Source organism: Falco peregrinus, chromosome 14 (assembly GCF_023634155.1).
Source record: "Falco peregrinus isolate bFalPer1 chromosome 14, bFalPer1.pri, whole genome shotgun sequence".
NCBI classification, from domain to species: Eukaryota; Metazoa; Chordata; class Aves; order Falconiformes; family Falconidae; genus Falco; species Falco peregrinus.
Window position 1 is genome coordinate 3,001,597 of NC_073734.1, and position 16,261 is coordinate 3,017,857.

The following is a 16,261-nucleotide window of genomic DNA, read 5'->3' on the forward strand; positions in this document are numbered from 1 at the left end:
AAAGACCTTTCGCTAAAGCACCAGGAAGCAAAGAGAAAAAACGCTAATTAACTCAGCAGCAAGTTGTTAGTATTTGCATATAAATGCAGCCACAAATCACTACAAACAAGCCAGGACAAGCCAGGAACATTAGCATAGGCAGATCCAGCCCGGACAGCCCTCGGTGGGTCACTGAGCAGAGGCAGGCTGCCAGCCGCTCCTGGGGGAGGCCGGGGGAAAGGGGCCTTATCTCTGCAAACACTCCTACTTCCAGCAGCAACAGAAGCCACCGGGATAACGTTTCTTTCCATATAAAACAAAGCAATGGGATAAATCCTTCAGTCCCACTCAAGAGCGAAGTAAGAGCTGGCAGGAGAAAACACAACGCAGCGACTCCCCACCAGGGCAGCTGCGCTCCTCCTCACCCGGGACGAGGGCAGCGTGGGCACCGTGGCCTCACAGCTGCGACAGCAACACCCCGCTGAGTTCCAGGGCGTCAGAGGACCCTGGGCACCCACCACCCACAGACAGGCCACGGTCAAAGTGCCTGGCACCCTCTGCCAGGGCCGACGCCTGCAGCCCCAGTCGGTGGAGCGCAAAGGCAAGGGAAGGGGGCGAGCGCTTGGTCGAGGCTGGAGGTGCAGAGGTTTGACTCCGAGACACCACGGCCACAGGAGCCTTCACCTCAGAGCTCTCCCTCCAGGGAGGATGCGGAAAGCAGCACACGTCATAAATAACTCACACCCCTGATGTGTCAGAAGAACATGCCCAAGAGCCAAAAACGGTAAAAATGACCTGAACTGAACAAAATCCAGGACTACTACTGCAGTTCAGCAAGTTCACCCTTCCCAAAGCCACAAGTAGAGCCATTTGCTTTATCACTCTATTTCATCTGAGCTTGCCTCCCCACTGCTGAGATTTTTGGCACTTTCTCCAGCATCAGCAGAGGCTGTTCAGCAGTGCAGCCCCAAGCAGCTCCGACCCTCCCCAGCATGCGTGGCAAGGACTGGGACCAAATGGGATCTCTCTGCATTTGCACACTTTGCATTTGCCTAATGAGACACTTATTACCACTGAGAAGAGGACACAATGCTACAAAAACTTACTCTTCTTCCTCTCACAAAAAGTCAAAATCTGCAATTCCACTCTTCTGGGGTTCTGCTTGTTTCCCCCACCCACCCCCAAGTGGCATCTTAGGATTTAAAAGAAACCTCTAGCAATTACCAGTTCACATCAAGGCTTCATAAAGAAAAAAAATCCAATTTCTAATTTTAAACAGGAAACTCTCCCTGGCAAGATCCCAAGAACCCTTCCACGGTGACTTTTATTAAATGAAAGTTTCTCGTCACTGCAACTCTGAGCACAGACTGTCAGCTCTGGCAGAAAGCAAACCGTCGCAGCGCCGATTCTGCAGACCGGCCAGGGGCTGCCTGCTTCCCTGCCACGAGCTACACGAAGCCCCGCTGTAAATGGGAAACGTACATTAAACTACACCCAGGCAGGCGTTTTCAATATAGTGTTTAGAAATACATTACCTCCTTATCTGCAGTCACTGAGCATGCCTGGTTTCTTAGAGAGGCCGCAGCATGACACATCTAAACAGTAGCCAAGTTTGAACGATCATGCAAGACAAGCAGGACGAGCTTCCCCACCACAGCAGATAATACATAACTAAATTGTTCTGAAAGAGTATTAAAGTTGAAATAGTCTAGACTAGGCTTTTTCCCCCTAAATGCAAAGTTTCAAAACAGATGTTATCAAAGAAATCACAACAGCTTCTAACAGCAGTTCCCATTCCCATGTCCTGCATCATCTGATTCAGAAATCATCCTTCTTGTTCAAGCTCTGGCGTGCGTGTTTGCAGGAGTAACCACTTTTATTTGTCCTGACTTGGAAGCCAATTGTTCAGCTCACATTTTCACTCCGTGGTATGAAGTTTTTCTTCACTAATGACTCTATACTGAATAAACCACTAAAGAAATCATCAGCCTGTAGAAACAATCAGACTGGGGGAGGGGCTCAGAATCATTCTTCAATGACCAGGAAAATGGGTATCTGTACAACGATGCCCCTGCCCGCTGGGGGACAAGGCTGAAGTGATGGGGAGTTGAGCTAAAGGCTGCACCAATGCAGCTAAACCGGTATAGCAACTGATGGAGGTAACCGAGTGCGACACCCCAGCCGGACACCCAAGGAGGGTTGGCACAGCATCGCACACAAGTCAGCGTGCCCACACAACACTGCTGCATCGCTTCACCCACAACTGAAACGTTTCAGCAAACCTGGCGAAGTTCTCTCGCTTGCGTTGGCCTTATCACGCAAGTTCAGCTTTGAGTAGATAAAAACCCCCGCACTTTGCTACAGAGAGCGGAGAAGGAGCAGCGGTCCAACAGTCTCGCCTCCACTGCCCTGTTCGCACAAGTGGCGAGTAAGGGGGCCGAGCGCGCAGCACTGCGCAGGCAGCAGCCTCCAGCGCAGCCCCCGCTGCCCACAGGTGGGTGTGCGGGCGGAACGTACCTGGCCGTGACTTACAAACACAAGAATACTGCGCAAACACAGCTGACGTCCAGGAGCAAAATCCAACCCCAGTACAACCTGCCATCAGGGAAAAGCACGCTGCATGTGCTCAGCCAGCTCTCCCCTCCACTGTGGCCTGTGCAGCTCCCTGCCATCCCCTCTACTGCGCCAGTTACATTCCAGACCTTGACAGTGTTAGTAGACACATGAAAGAGACTCCTTCTGAATGTTATTATGCAATTGCTTAAATAAAAACAAAATCAGTTTTAAAACCTGCAGCAAATATTTGGTTTAGAACTGCAAAGAACACGGAACAGAGGACAGGAGGGAGGAGATGGGGTTACCTGGGGGCACACACAGACCTCTTGGAGAACAGGAGACAGTTCCTTCAGAGTAACACTGCCAGTGCTGCTGCAGGGGACCAGGGGAAAGCAAAGCCATTTATTTATTTATTTAAGCCGAGGAAAATACTGAAGAACGGGAAGGTGGGGTGGCAGAACTCGCCAGGGCACCAGACCTGCAGCGGAGTGGCCGCCGTGCAGGCGCAGCACGCAGCAGTGCCCAGGGACAAGGCCCCGGCTGCTCGGCTAGCCCGCCGGCAGGGTTCAGCAATTCCTACCTTCAGCCCCAAGCAGAAGCACCAGCTGCCTGCGCCAGGGCTCCCAAGAGGAGAGGACCGCTCAGAAGGAGCCCAGGGCACTGTGGGGACCAGCTCCTGCTCCCAAAGCAGGAGGACAGTGTGGCTGCACAGGGCCCTTCCAGGCCACACAGGGAACCTTTAAGTTTAACCACACCGTACTCCTGAAAGGAGATGAAAACACTTAACAAAATGAAATAATGTAAAAAAAAACAAAAACCAAAACAAACAAAAAAAAATATGCGAAAAGCAGCGCCTTCCTCTACAGCAGCCCTACACCAAATGCACACTTTGGCCCTAATTCAACACACGGTTTAAGCTCACACGGCAGCACAACAAGCCGCCCTCCTGCCATCGCTCCTTTGGGAAGGACACCCATCCCTGCCTCCGCACTCCCCCTCTCTGCTTTGGCACATCGATTTCTGCAGCAACACACTGTATCAAATGATTATTTCAAATTAAAGGGAAGCCGGCAAAAAAACAACCAAAATAAAAATATTTTGAGGAAGCTTTATTTTTTTCTCCTTTGGCAGTGTTTTTCTAAGCCAGGTCTCTTCCCTAAACTACTTCCCCATGCCACTGCACCAAAGCTCTGTGCCAGCAAAAAGAAAAAACATCCAGGGCAAGACTGCCCTTAGCAGCAGTATCAGCTTCAAATATACGTAGAATGATGGCGTCTGCAACATCCTTCTTGCTTCTGCCTCCTCTTACCCCTGCACAGCACCACAGGTGGTGCTGAGCCCTCTCTGAGGTTTACTTGCCCAGAGTCCACATACATGAGTAAACAACAGAAATTCAGTGTACAGCCTGTGAATGTAGCACGATCTGCTCACCCTGGTGTAAACCTGCTTGTGGGACATTCTTGTTTTGGTTCAAAATCAACTAGCTTTGGTACAGCTTGTAACTGTTTCCAATTCAATTAAGCCAAACTAAAGTAAACCATTCTTGAACTGAAAATAATGTCCACAGGGCATTCTAATGTGTAATTAAATCCTTTGAAAAAATAATAATAAATCAAGGCAAACTTTTCTAAGTAGGAAGGGTTGCTGGTAAGCAAAGGGTATTTGTCATGAAAATCTTCTAAACAGTCAGAATTAGAAACCAAGCACAGCTTTTTACAAGACACTTTTCAGAGCTGAATTGCATTGTTTACTTAAGACAGTTAAAAGGATATCAGCAGCGTGAAATGAAGTCAACTTCAAAGTCACACAGTTTCAAGTCCTAAACATGCCACAGCAATCTCATTTTAGGAAAACACATGCTCCATTTTTGTTGAACGTTTCTCTTCCTCTGCTGTGCAAGAGGCTCATACAAGGAAGAAGGAACCTCAAAAAAAAAAAAAAAACCACCACAAAAAGACACAAACCAAAACCAACTTTTACACTCCGCACACAATGAAAACATTAAAGAACAAACCCTATATCCTTTCTGCTGCATTGTCCAAAGTAGTTGTTTGTACCAAAAGAAGCCTTATTTTATCATTATCTTCTCCTTTTGTAAAGGATCTGTACCATGAGATTCTTGGTCCTCTTATTTCTGGTTGTCAGGAAGGCAGAGGCAGTCCCCCAAAGCAGTTACAAACATCATCTCCGCAGCTAAACACTGCCCTGGGATCCTCATGCCGTATCCATCACATCCTCTGCAGATGAGCTGGGGCGCAGAGGTGGGAAGGTGGCTCCCCTTCCCGAAGGCACCCTTGCCGCCCATGCTGCCCTCAGAGGGCTGCCCCGGCCCCTGCTCCCCCCTCCCAGAGCCACACAGGTGAGGGGCAGCGCAGAGCACCGCTCAGCACCATGCATAGGGGCTGCACCGCGCAGCAACCAGGTAACAGCATAACAAAGAGTGTGGGAGTCTTAACGACAGTAAATTAAAATAGAAGTTGAGAAAGCGCCCATTCCCGCTCCATAATACAGCAAGGCCTCCAACACGACACAGAAGCAACTTCTGATATCCCTGTTATTTTGAATGGGGAAAATTGTGACAAAAATACCATCTTTTCTCTTCTGGCACGCTACGTCGAAATGGAAGGCTGCAGCTTGCCTTGCTTCCCCATCTTTTTTTGATTTTTAAAATGCAGAAGACCCACTGGGCACCAGGCTCTGACACCTCTCCACCCACGTTCTCCTGGGCCCAGCTGTGGGGAGCTTCAGCGGGGTGACCCAACCGCCCCAACCCACCTAGAGAGCCCGTGGCAGGGGTGCACCACAGCCCCCCTCCCCGCCCCCACCACTCCTGCCAGCTCCAGCTGAGGGAGGCACAGCACGAATCCAGCAGCAGACAAGAGCTTCGCTCCCAAACATCCTGCTGGCCAGTTCATTTCTATCAAGGTGGCACCTAAATCCTCTGCAAAGCTCCGTGAGGCACCCACCTCCTCCTGCCGGGGCAGAGGCGGGCGGGAAGGAGGGAGCTGGCTCACTTGCGCTCTTTGCTTTCTGTAATAAACCCCACTTGGGTATTTCTCATTTAGCCGCAGCAATTCAGCAGGCCACCGCTGCAGTGGCCCTGCCTCAGCACACCAGAAGAGGCCCAGCTGGGCTTCCGACAGAGGATGGAGCTCAGCAGACAGCTGAAGGCCAGTGACGGGGACACCATGTAATCCACCACCTCCAGAGGAGGGTCAGTGCTTCTTGCAGAATCTCACGGAAAGCATTTCACTTATCATTGCTACTTCACGGACTTTGCACCCAGAAGCAAGGAGGAACTGAGAAAAAGATGGCTGAAGGAAGAAAAAACGGGGTCCCAGCATCCAGCTTTTGCCTGAAGTAACAAGACGGTTTCACAGCCCAGCGGCCACTCAGATGAAACACAAGGAAATCACAACTCCGAGGAGCAAGCACCCCTTGCTTCACAGACACAAGGTGATGCTACTCAGAAAAGCACCGATGGAGGAGTGGTTGGCTGGACACTTCCAATCGCATTGCCAACAGCAGGAGGACCTTGCAGCGGGCTTCTGGCAACCAAGTCCACAGCCCCGGGCACAGCTGGGAGGTTTCAAGCGAAGAGAGTTCAGTTGCGCTACCCCTTCCACGAGGCTGACCCCAGCCAAAGCTGCACAGAGTAGAGCTCAACCCTCCTCTGTGCACTTGGAGCAATCCCCTGGGCGCTTCCAGAGCTTGGCTCAGCTGCTCAAACATCTGCAGTTCCAGGTGAAACCACTGCAAGCCCGCCATAAAGGGAGCTTTTCACTCAGGGCTGTGCTGGCACCGGACCCACCACCTGGGGAATTTCCAGGATCTCATGCAAACCTCCAGGACTTCCACGCCACTCAAAATAAAGAGGAAACAGTGGAGAGGCTGGTTAAAATAAGGCAACCAAGGAAAAAAGTCTGTGGCAGCTCCTTCAGACTGACGCTGCTATTCACCAAGTAACTGGTTTCTTAAACAGCAGAGGGGCACGAGGTCTTGACTGCCCCTCAAGGGGCCGGGCACCCCACACCAGCACACATCCCGCTCCACGTGCAACAGCGCAGCAAGCAAAGGGCTCAGGCTGGCAGCAACGCCTGGTGCACCACCTCCTCTCCCCTCTGCGAGCCACGCTGTATCACCACAACACACATCCTGCTGGTCCTCCTCCAGCATCAGCCTGTCGTGAGAGAAGCACACACTTCTCTTCCACCGTCCTCGCTCCTCGGCCAATAACCCAACCCAAGCGCTGGTACATTCCTCCACGGCACCTCCTCCACCAGCTGCACTGCGGAGCCAACGCGATGCCTACAGGAGCTCACCCTGAGCAACAGGATGGAGTTCAAAATATATGCCTGCCTATACCTTCAGACGTGGCTCTGCTTAGACTTGAACTCTCTCGAGAAGACAAACCCTGGCCAACATGACCAGGCCTCCTCCACACCGCTTCTCTGCACTCCAGAAAGGAGTGGAAACAGGAAGAGCGAAAAGATGTTACAAAACTAAGAGCAACCAGCCCCACTTCTCCAATACCAGAGCACAACTCTCAGTACAACTGACCTGCCGGGAGATGCCAAGCTGCTCTGGGTGACGCCTCTGCTCCCCAGCCACTCCCAGTGTGGCAGGTACCCCCCCCCATCCCCACCCCGCAAGCAGGGCTGGCACTCATCGCACACGCTCCCCTAGCACAAAACCTGGCTCGGACATGGAGAATCACCTCTCCTCCCCCACCCTAATAAAAGTCAACCAAAGCAGGACTGGCAATGATCCCGCAGAACAAGGCCTGCAACCAACGCAAGCAGCAACTGCGTCGAGGATGCAGAGGAAGCAGCGCTGTCTGGAAGAACGGCCACTTGCGTGACACACTGGTACCGCAGGATGCTCAGCCCCGTGGGGTTCACCCCGGCCACCTTGCTCCTCTCCCAGGTGCCAGTACCAAATCCCCTGGCACATGCAAAGCACTGGGAAAACAAGGCAGGCCTACAACATTAATTACTTCATCTCGGTTGAGGATCGAAAAGGAGAGGGCATCCTCCTCTAAGGGCTCCAGTGCAATCACAGCTGGAGCACTGCAGCCTGGGGTAGGAAGGTATTTGTGTACCAGAAAGCAGCGGGAACAAAGCATAACAGCTTGTGAGTTATCTGGAAGGGGGGAGGACAACAACTGAGAAAGTAACAAAGAACAAGATTTAAGGATGTAACAATGCTACAGGAATTTAAGACACGTTATGATTTTTCATAATTAACCCCCACTTACAGTCTCTGCATGTGAACTATGTATTATCCCATTTCATACTCCAGCTGAGGCAAACATTTGGTGGCTTGCCCAAAGTCAGCGTCAGAGCTAAAACAGATCTTTTGACTTCCAAACAAGCTCACAGTGTTAAGCTGCTTTTAACTGTCTCTACGGAAGATGAAAAACAGCAAGAAGAAAGGAATTGGGGAAGGAAGTATGTAAGACTAAAAGGGACAAAATTAACAGGAGAAAATTAAAGAGGAGACATTCAGGCTTTGACATCTGAAGGAGCATGCGAGGAGCAAACACCTGGGTGCTGCAGACCCGTCTCCCAGAGGGAAGGCCAGAGCTCCCGTTCCGCCAAGCTGGAGGTGAAGGCGCTGACTGCAGTGCGCTGGGGGGGTGGTGAGCCCCGCTGGGACCCACCAGGTGCCTTTGCCTCCAGCCGCCGGGCCCACCACCACCCCAGGCACCCGCTGTCCCCTCGTCCCCAGCGCCACCGGGGAGGGCAGCCCTGCTCCCGGCCCCAGCACCAGAGGCGCCGCCGGCCTGGCCCCTGCCCCGCTCCCTGCCGTAAACCACAGCCAGCCCCCTCAGCCTGCGTTACGCTGGGGGTGCCCCGCTTTGGACACCAACAAAGCAGAAGGTTAATTTGAAACTCTCAGCCCCGACGCAGCGTGCTCGTATCTCCCTCGCCCTCCCTCCTCCTGTTCCTTTCTGTGCAAAGCCTGACATCTACAGTTCTGTCTGGCACAGTCAGGGGCTGCCGATGGGAACCGCGCAAGGACAGCGGGGACGCGGAGGCCAGCCGCACTCGGCTCCTCCGGCCAGCCCACGGCCGCTCTGCAGGGTTTGGCGTGCTCACACACCGGCAGGCACAAAGTAACTGCAGCCCGGCCAGAGGACACACACAGGGAGCGAAGACCACCCCAGCAGCACTGCCCAGCAGTACCACTCCTCAGCGGGTGCCAAAACACCAGCAGCCACCGCACGCGGCTGAAGCTCATCTGAGACCAGCTCCCGCCACTGCGCATTGACACCTAAAATGCTGTCAAACGGAGCAAACCGAAGGAACCACAGCCTCATGGCATCACCTCCGCGGCCGTACTGCAGGAACTCGCTTCACCCCAGCATGTCAGGGGCAGCCTCCGTTTTGCTCCGCTTCCCGAGGTGTCTGAGGATCTGTGCACCAGCTTCTGCAACGTAAGAGATACAGGTGAAACGCACAAGCTGGTGTGCACAGCCTGAATCCAGAACATCTTCACACCGCAGGAACGGCTCTAGTTAGTAGATTCCATGACTCTCAAATATGTGCCTAAGACAAGAAGGTCTGTGCTTCATGCACTCCTACTCGGTCTTCCAAACTAACCTCCAGGACTGCTAACTTCCGTCATGCAGTACCTCACCAAAAATACACAGGTGGAGAAACCCCAGATTCTGCATCATCTCAAACAAGGTGCACCTGAGCACAAATCTCAGTGCAAACAACGTGCACCTGAGCACAAATCTCAGCCCAAACAATGTACACCTGACTGCAACTCAGCTGGCTGTGCCTCTGCACCCCCCTCGCCTCCCTCTTCTTCACTCAACTCTGTTGTAACAATAAGGAAAGACCAAAAAGTCTCCAAGCCCATCACCAGACATCACTGACATTCAGGAAACCCAGCAACCCAACCTTGCAGGATCAAGCACATCATTACGATGTTACTATCAACATTTAAGTACGTGCTCTGAATTCCATGGCGAGCATCAGTCTGCTTGCATAAGACAGTCGGTGGCAGCACGGCAAAAGGAGGGTTAAAACTCCTGCTACCAAACCAAGCCAACCAGCCATTTTGGAGCTCGTCTACCACCAGCCAGGGAAGCAGGCTGGGAGTCTGAGGCAAACGCGAGGCAGGATGCAGGGTGCTTCACTGCCGCTGCTGAGGACACGAGGGGTTGGGAGCAGATCCCGCAGCACGTCTGCTCCCATCCTCCCCGAGGAAGGGCCGACTCTCCAGCAGGCACGCTCGGGTCATCAAAATAAACATTTACTAAGAGCTAACGTGTTACAGGCCCTGCAGGCTCCACTTTCCCAGATACTAGGGCAGGGGGAGGGAGTAAACCTTTTACCAGAACTGCCACGCACATCAACTGCTCTAGCGTCACTGCCGAGCGAAGGTACCTGTGTGGCTCAGCCCTCACCAAGCTTAAGCCCCGAAAGCCCGAGCTCTGCAGGGCCAGCACCCTCCTGCGCCCCAGCAACGCACACCACACCATCCAAAATGCTGGGAAATTTTTGTTTTCTTGGGGGGGGGGAGGGGGGGAGGGAGAAGAAAATATTGCTGCTCTGCTTTGCCTTTTATTAGCAAGAGGCATGTTTAGCACTTGTGACATAATGAAATTACAATCAACAGCTAAGTGTCTTTCTCCCATCAGCAAACTCAAGGGCAACACAGGGTGGCTGCAGCCTGCCAGCAGCAGGGCTCCACAGCACCCACACTGTCCCACCGTCCTTCGGCCTCAGCGGCTCCCGGGACATGCCAGGAGCCACCTGCCAGCTGTGGCCCGGGTGGCCGCAGGCACAGGTCTGCCTTCCCAGCACCCCCATCTGCAAAATAATTTCAGGCAGGAATGAACTTTAAAGTGTATTTACAATCTGCCTCTGGAAACCCACAGAGCGCGTACCTGGCGCAGAATGCCACCGCTCTGCGGTCAGTGCTGCTGCGGAGATGAACACCCACCTTCTGCCCCGACAGGTGGATGTCTGTCCAGCGGAGCCTACGAGGAAGCACTGGGAAGCGCTCGCTCCCCACTGGCACAGCAGGACCCCAGAAAGACCCCGCAGCATCTACAGGGGGACAGAGAAACAGTGATGCAGGCAGCTGGCACAGCCGTCTCCCCCAGCAGCGGCTGTGGGGCTCGGGGTCTGGTAGGATCCCTGACCCAGAGGTGAGGACCACAGGCTGCCGGCAGCGAGGGAAGCCCAACTCATCCACCCTGGGTTGGGTTGGTTGTGGGGTTTTTGGTTGGTATTTTTTTGTTTTGTTTTTTAAAACTAGCTGGAATTTATTTGTTTCTCCAATCCCTGCCTACACACAAACCCAACCTCAGGAGCAAACAAAAATGCATGAATCGCAGCTCAGAGACAAAGCAGGAGGCGGGACGGGCAGCCCTGCTCCCTCCTGCCCTCACCTCACCCCACAGCGCGATGCGGTTATATTTAGGTACCGCCACGGTCTGCGGTGCCGCGGCCCCCCTCGGGCACGGCGCAGAATGCAGATTTTCCAGACAACAGACCACAACAGCTCCGTCAAAACCATTAGAGGCTGCGGCGCCCAGGCCTGCGCACAGATGTTTTGATTCCCACTCTCCTGCCACGACAGCCCTTGACAGCCCCATCGCTGCCACGCACTGGACACCCGGCCTGAACTTTGGCTGGCGAGGGCGGGAGGGAGGAGGGAAGGGCAGTCCCGCTCCCCAGCGTGGGAGCTCCTTCACGCTGCTCTCCCCTCGCCTCCCCCATGGCCGCTGGGGCTGGCTTCCCCCGGGGGATGCCCCACCGCAAGAACCGAGGCGCAGCGCCGAGGGGGAGCCCCCCGGGCACCCCACTCCGGCCCCAGGGGCCTCTCCCTGGCGAAGCACCCGCGGTCAGCGCGTTGGCCACAGGAGCACGCAGGACAGGCATAGCCCTGTGAGTGGCGCGGGGGTCCCGCACGTGGCCAGACCGGGGGGAGCACGCAGGACCCGGCTTTGTTCGCAGCCCACCTCTCCCACCAGCCGGATGCTCCCACCAGCATGCGGCCCCCGAAGCCACACAAAGGCCGAACCTCGGCTGTGCACTTGGCCAAGGGGAGCGGGGAGCCGTGAAACGCTCGGCCTCTTTGCAGTCCTCCTGAACCACACCGCTATCGCCAGCACGAAGGCGGCTGCAGCAGGGCCAGCGTGCACCGGCACCGCCAGCGCCCACGGGAAGGAGGCTGCTGAAAACTCTTCAACTGCACACGACCGAGTGACACCAGCGGCGAAAACGCTCACGCAAGGAAGCCGTGCCCCAGCAGAACGCAGCGCGTGAATAAAGTTGATGTAAAAGACTGCCAGTAATTTTTCAGGTTCTCCACACAACGGGGTTTTTTTTTCATCATTATTATTATTATTATTTTGGAAAGCAGAAGGAAGTGTTAATGGGGTGGCTAATGCAGCTGGCCATATGTCCATCCATTTGGGATTTAGTGATCCCCGCTGAAGCCATTCAACTGCTGGTCAGGCCCAAAGTAAATCTGTTCCTCCACACTGCTCCCAGCCTCTGGCACGACACCACCAACGGGACCCAGGATGGGGGGTCAAACCAGAGAGATGACAGAGGGACACAGGCCTCCAGTTTTGTCAACACGGCCACCGCCGGGCCCTGGTTTGACAGCCGCCACGACAAGGCCAGGCGAAGGTGCCAGGCACGCGGGGCTGCCCGCGCCGCCTCCATCCACCTCGCAGCACCTCGGCTCGGTCCTGCGGGAACAAAAGGCAGCGCAGGGCGGGAGGGCACGGGGCTCCGCAGCCCAGGGCCAGCGCCGGAGAGGGGCCGTGGCCACCCTCCTGCTGCCCACTCCTCCCGAGGCCGCCGCGCCTCACAGGGAAAGAAGGGGCGGAAAAAAAAATACACTGATGCAGCCAAGCGACCTCCGCGTCCAGGCGCGGAGTTTCTCTCCCCTCTCACAGGCCTTTTCGCGGCTTTTGTTCCCGGCCGAAGGCGGCCTGCGGGACGCGGGGGCAGCTCGCAAGGCGGCTCCCGCACCGAGGCCGGCGCGGGAGGGAGGGCCCGGCCCGGGGGGCAGAGCGGAGCCCGGCGCGGCCCTGCTGCCGCCCGCGGGGCCCGGGACGCCCCGCTCCGCGGCCGACCCCCGCGCGGCAGCTCCCCGGCCTCCGCCGGTGCTGCCGCCGAAGAGCCACGCTCCGGCTTGCGCTTAACGCCGGACCAGACAGTGCTCCCTAATGAGGAGCATTACAATCGGCTTGTAATGCTGAATTTTTAATGCTGCCGAGGGCTCTGTTACATAATAAAGGGGGAACCGGGCGCGGAGCGGCCGGCGGGGCGGCCTGTCCCCCGGCCCGGCGCAGGTGGCGGCCGCGGCCCCGGCCCCCTGGCCGCCCGTACCGCGGGACGGGCCCGCACGGCGCCCACCGGGAGGGCGGCACGAACTTCCCCCAGTGCACGGAGGGGCGATGCCGGGACGCGGCTCCGCTCCGCCTGGGCTCGGCCGGGGAGCGATTTAAAAGCAAAGTTCACGAGCATGTTCACTGCATGCTCTCGTGTGTTCCCGCACATACGGTCTGCGCTGCTCCTCTCAGTAATGCCCTAAGACTGTAAATCTATAACCACCGCAATGATTTAGTGATTAAAAACATGATAACATATTGTGTAACTGCAAACCACAGAATCCCTGCCAACTCTCCTCCAAGATACAGGAACAAAAATACAGAAAATGTGTTGCTCGCAGCAGTCTTCCTAAACTCAACGGAAAGATTTTAATAATAATAATAATGAAAAAAAAAACACCTAGACATCAGAAAAAGGCTGGATACAATGCAAGGCTGGAAAAAAAATTAAAAGACAGAGTTTTAAATACGATTCTTGCTCTAACAAATTACAATCTAAACATGCCTCTCTTTTTTTTCTCTTTTTAAGTTTGTCGTAACTGGAATAACTGGTCTTGTGTGATGTCTTGCATATTCAAAGTGCTTTGTAATAGGATACGGAGACCAAACCTTATTTGCCTAAACTCAATGGGGTTTATTTTTTCCCCTCTGCCCCCCCTCCCCATTTCTTTCCTTATTATTTTCCCTCCTCCCGCCCCCCCTTCTCCACTAACAGGGGGCGTGGGGGGGGGGGGGGGGAGGCAGAAGGAAGGAGAGGGCTTTAAGCTGTAAAGAAAATACCTGAAAGGGGAGGCTGCAATTTGTAATATGGTGAGGAAAGCCAAATATTATATATATAATTTTAAAGGCAGCTGTGGGAGTTTTGGCCTCTAAGCAGCCAACTTGACCCCGTTCTCTCTATTCTCTTATTTCCCCCGTCGCAGGATTCCTGCACCTTCAGTCGGATTCGAACTCAATGTGACCCTAAGGAGGGAGTCACCGAGCCTCCAGAAAATTGCTCCATATTAAACAGGAGCGAGAAGAGGAGAAAGACGGACAGACGGCTGAGGAAGTGGCGCGTATATATGTTACATATCCGCACAAAGTACAAGACATACCCATGAGCAGCTTTGAGCAGCTTGAAACAGACCTTTCTCGGAATAAAAAAAAAAAAAAAATTAAAAAAAAAGGGGGGGGGGGAGTTTAACAATTGTAATAAAAAGAGAAGAAAGGAAAAAGAAAAAAACACACAAAACCGCAACCCAAATTATAAATAACTCACAGTAAGAAACCCGCGTGTGCGTACCACATACATACGCGTATACACACAGACACAGGCGTACGTGTGCCCCCCACAAACACACACTCTCCTCTGGAGGGTTAGTTTCAGGAGAGCAAGAATCGCCTTCCCTCCGCGGGCGAGCAGCACAGTTTATTCAGAGGAATCAATAGGAAAGAGCATTTGCAAATATTTAGATAAGCGCCGTGCGATTCAGCATTAAGTAATTAAAAACTGAAACTGAGAAGGGGGGATCGGCCTACAGTGGCGTTTGCTGCCTTCACCTCTCCCATCCCCCTCGCCGCATTCTTCCCAAAACTGAGCCTGCCCGCGGAAAACAAAAATCGTAATTACTCTCGCTCGCAAGGCCGCTGCGGGGCAGCTCCGGCGGGGCCGGGCCGCGGGGCCGGGGCAGTTCGGGCACTTCTTCGCCCCTTTGTTTTGCAGCGCGTCACCGGCGCGGAGCGGGCGCGGGGCACCCACGGGGCACCCACGGGCCCGCCCGCGCCACCGCCCGCCGCGCGAGCGGGTCCCGGGAGGCGCCGGCCCCGCCGAGCCCCCGCCGAGCCCCCGCCGCTCCGGCGCGGAACGCGCGTCCCTCCGAGGCCGGGCCGGGCCCCGCCGGCCGCTACCCGCGCCCCGCCGCCCGCCCCGCCGCGCACAAAGCCGGGCAGCGCCGCACGCCGCTCCGCGCCCGCTCCGCGCCCCGGGGCCATGGCCGGCGGGCGGGGCGGGGGCTCCGCGGGCGCGCAGCGGCCCCCGCGGCGCCGGCACCTGCGCGTCCCCGGCGGCGGCGGCGGGGCTCCGGGACGGCGAGCGGCACAAAGTTTGCTGGGGGATCCGGGGCGGTGGGTGGGAGCGGGCGGGAGGGGGGGCCGGACCAGCCCCATGCAAAGCAGCCCGGGCGCCCCGAGCAGGAGGAGCCCGAGCGGGGGACAGGGCAGAAAAGTTGCCACTTACGCGGTCGCTGCTCCGGCGGCGGCGGCGCTTTTAATCCCGGGCGGCGGCGCGGGGGCTACAGATCCCATGCAGGCTGCGGCGGCTGCGGCGGCAGGAGCGCGCTCCGCGGAGGGGCCCGGGGCAGCAGCAGCGGGAGCCGGGGGCAGCAGCCGGAGCCGAGCGGGAGCCGCCGCCGCCGCCGCCGCTGCCCAGCAGCAGCATCGTTGTCGGGGAGTTTGCAGCCCCCCGGAGAGAGGGGGCCGCGGGCGGCGGCAGCAGCAGCGGCGGCGGCGGCGGTCGGGTCGGGGCGGAGCGGCGCGGAGCGGAGCGGGCGGCGGGGCTGGCGGTCGCCGGAGCAGGAAGCGCCCGGACTCAGATCTGATGATTGGGAAGAAAAAAAACTCTTTGGATCTTTATTCTGCTAATTAGTTTCCTGCAAAAAATGGCTGATTAGTGCAGTGCGCATGTGCCTCATTACCCAGGCACGACGGGAAGGGCTAATTAGCCACCTTCTGGATCAATAAGATTCAGCCCAGGCGGCGGGGGAGGGAGCGAGCGAGCAGGAGCGGGCGGGGGGAGCGCGGCGGCGGCGGCGGCGCCGCACCGAAACTTGGGGCAAGCGGCCGGCCCCCAGCCCGCGGCGGGGGGGGCTCCGCTCCGCGCCCTGCCGCGCAGCGCCGCGCCGGGGAGGGAGTGCGCGGGCCGCCGGGCGTTCCGTTCCGCGCCGCTCCGATCGGCCGCGCTCCGCTCCGCGGCGGCGGGGCGCTCCGCGGGGCCACCTGCCCCCGCGCCCCGGGCGCCGCCCCGCGCAGGGCAGGGCAGGGCGAGGAACGACCCCCGCCGCCGCCGCCGAAGTTTCCCCGGGAGGAGCCCGGGAAGTTGCGGCCGGCAGCGAGCGCAACTTTGTGCCCGCGCAGCCGCGGGGCGGGCCGCGGGCGCGAAGCGCGGCCCTGCCGCATCCCGCAGCATCCCCGCAGCATCCCCGCGGCGCGGCCCGGCCCGGCCCCGCTCCCGTGCAAACTTTGCGGCCGCCGTTCGAGCGGGGCAGCGGATCAATACGGCCGCGTCCAGCCTCGCTGGGAGCTGGGCTACAGGTTTCACCAGCCATTGCTGGCAACAGCTTTGTCATTTTCTAAAAATAAGAAGCTAAAAGTTATTGT

General features: G+C 56.5%; 1 protein-coding gene across 2 annotated transcripts in view; it reads right to left on the minus strand.

Annotated features, from left to right (window-relative positions):
- ZFHX3 (zinc finger homeobox 3) overlaps window positions 1-15,258 on the minus strand; it is a 174,288-nt gene extending 159,030 nt beyond the window's left edge. Inside the window, exon 1 of one of the 2 annotated variants that reach the window (XM_055818473.1) lies at window positions 15,123-15,258. The gene's annotated coding sequence lies outside the window, so the exon portion shown is untranslated. Of the gene's footprint in view, window positions 1-14,516; window positions 14,655-15,122 lie in introns of those variants that run through there. The other variant, XM_055818472.1, reaches the window with a different exon arrangement.
- Between the last annotated feature and the right edge of the window lie 1,003 nt (window positions 15,259-16,261).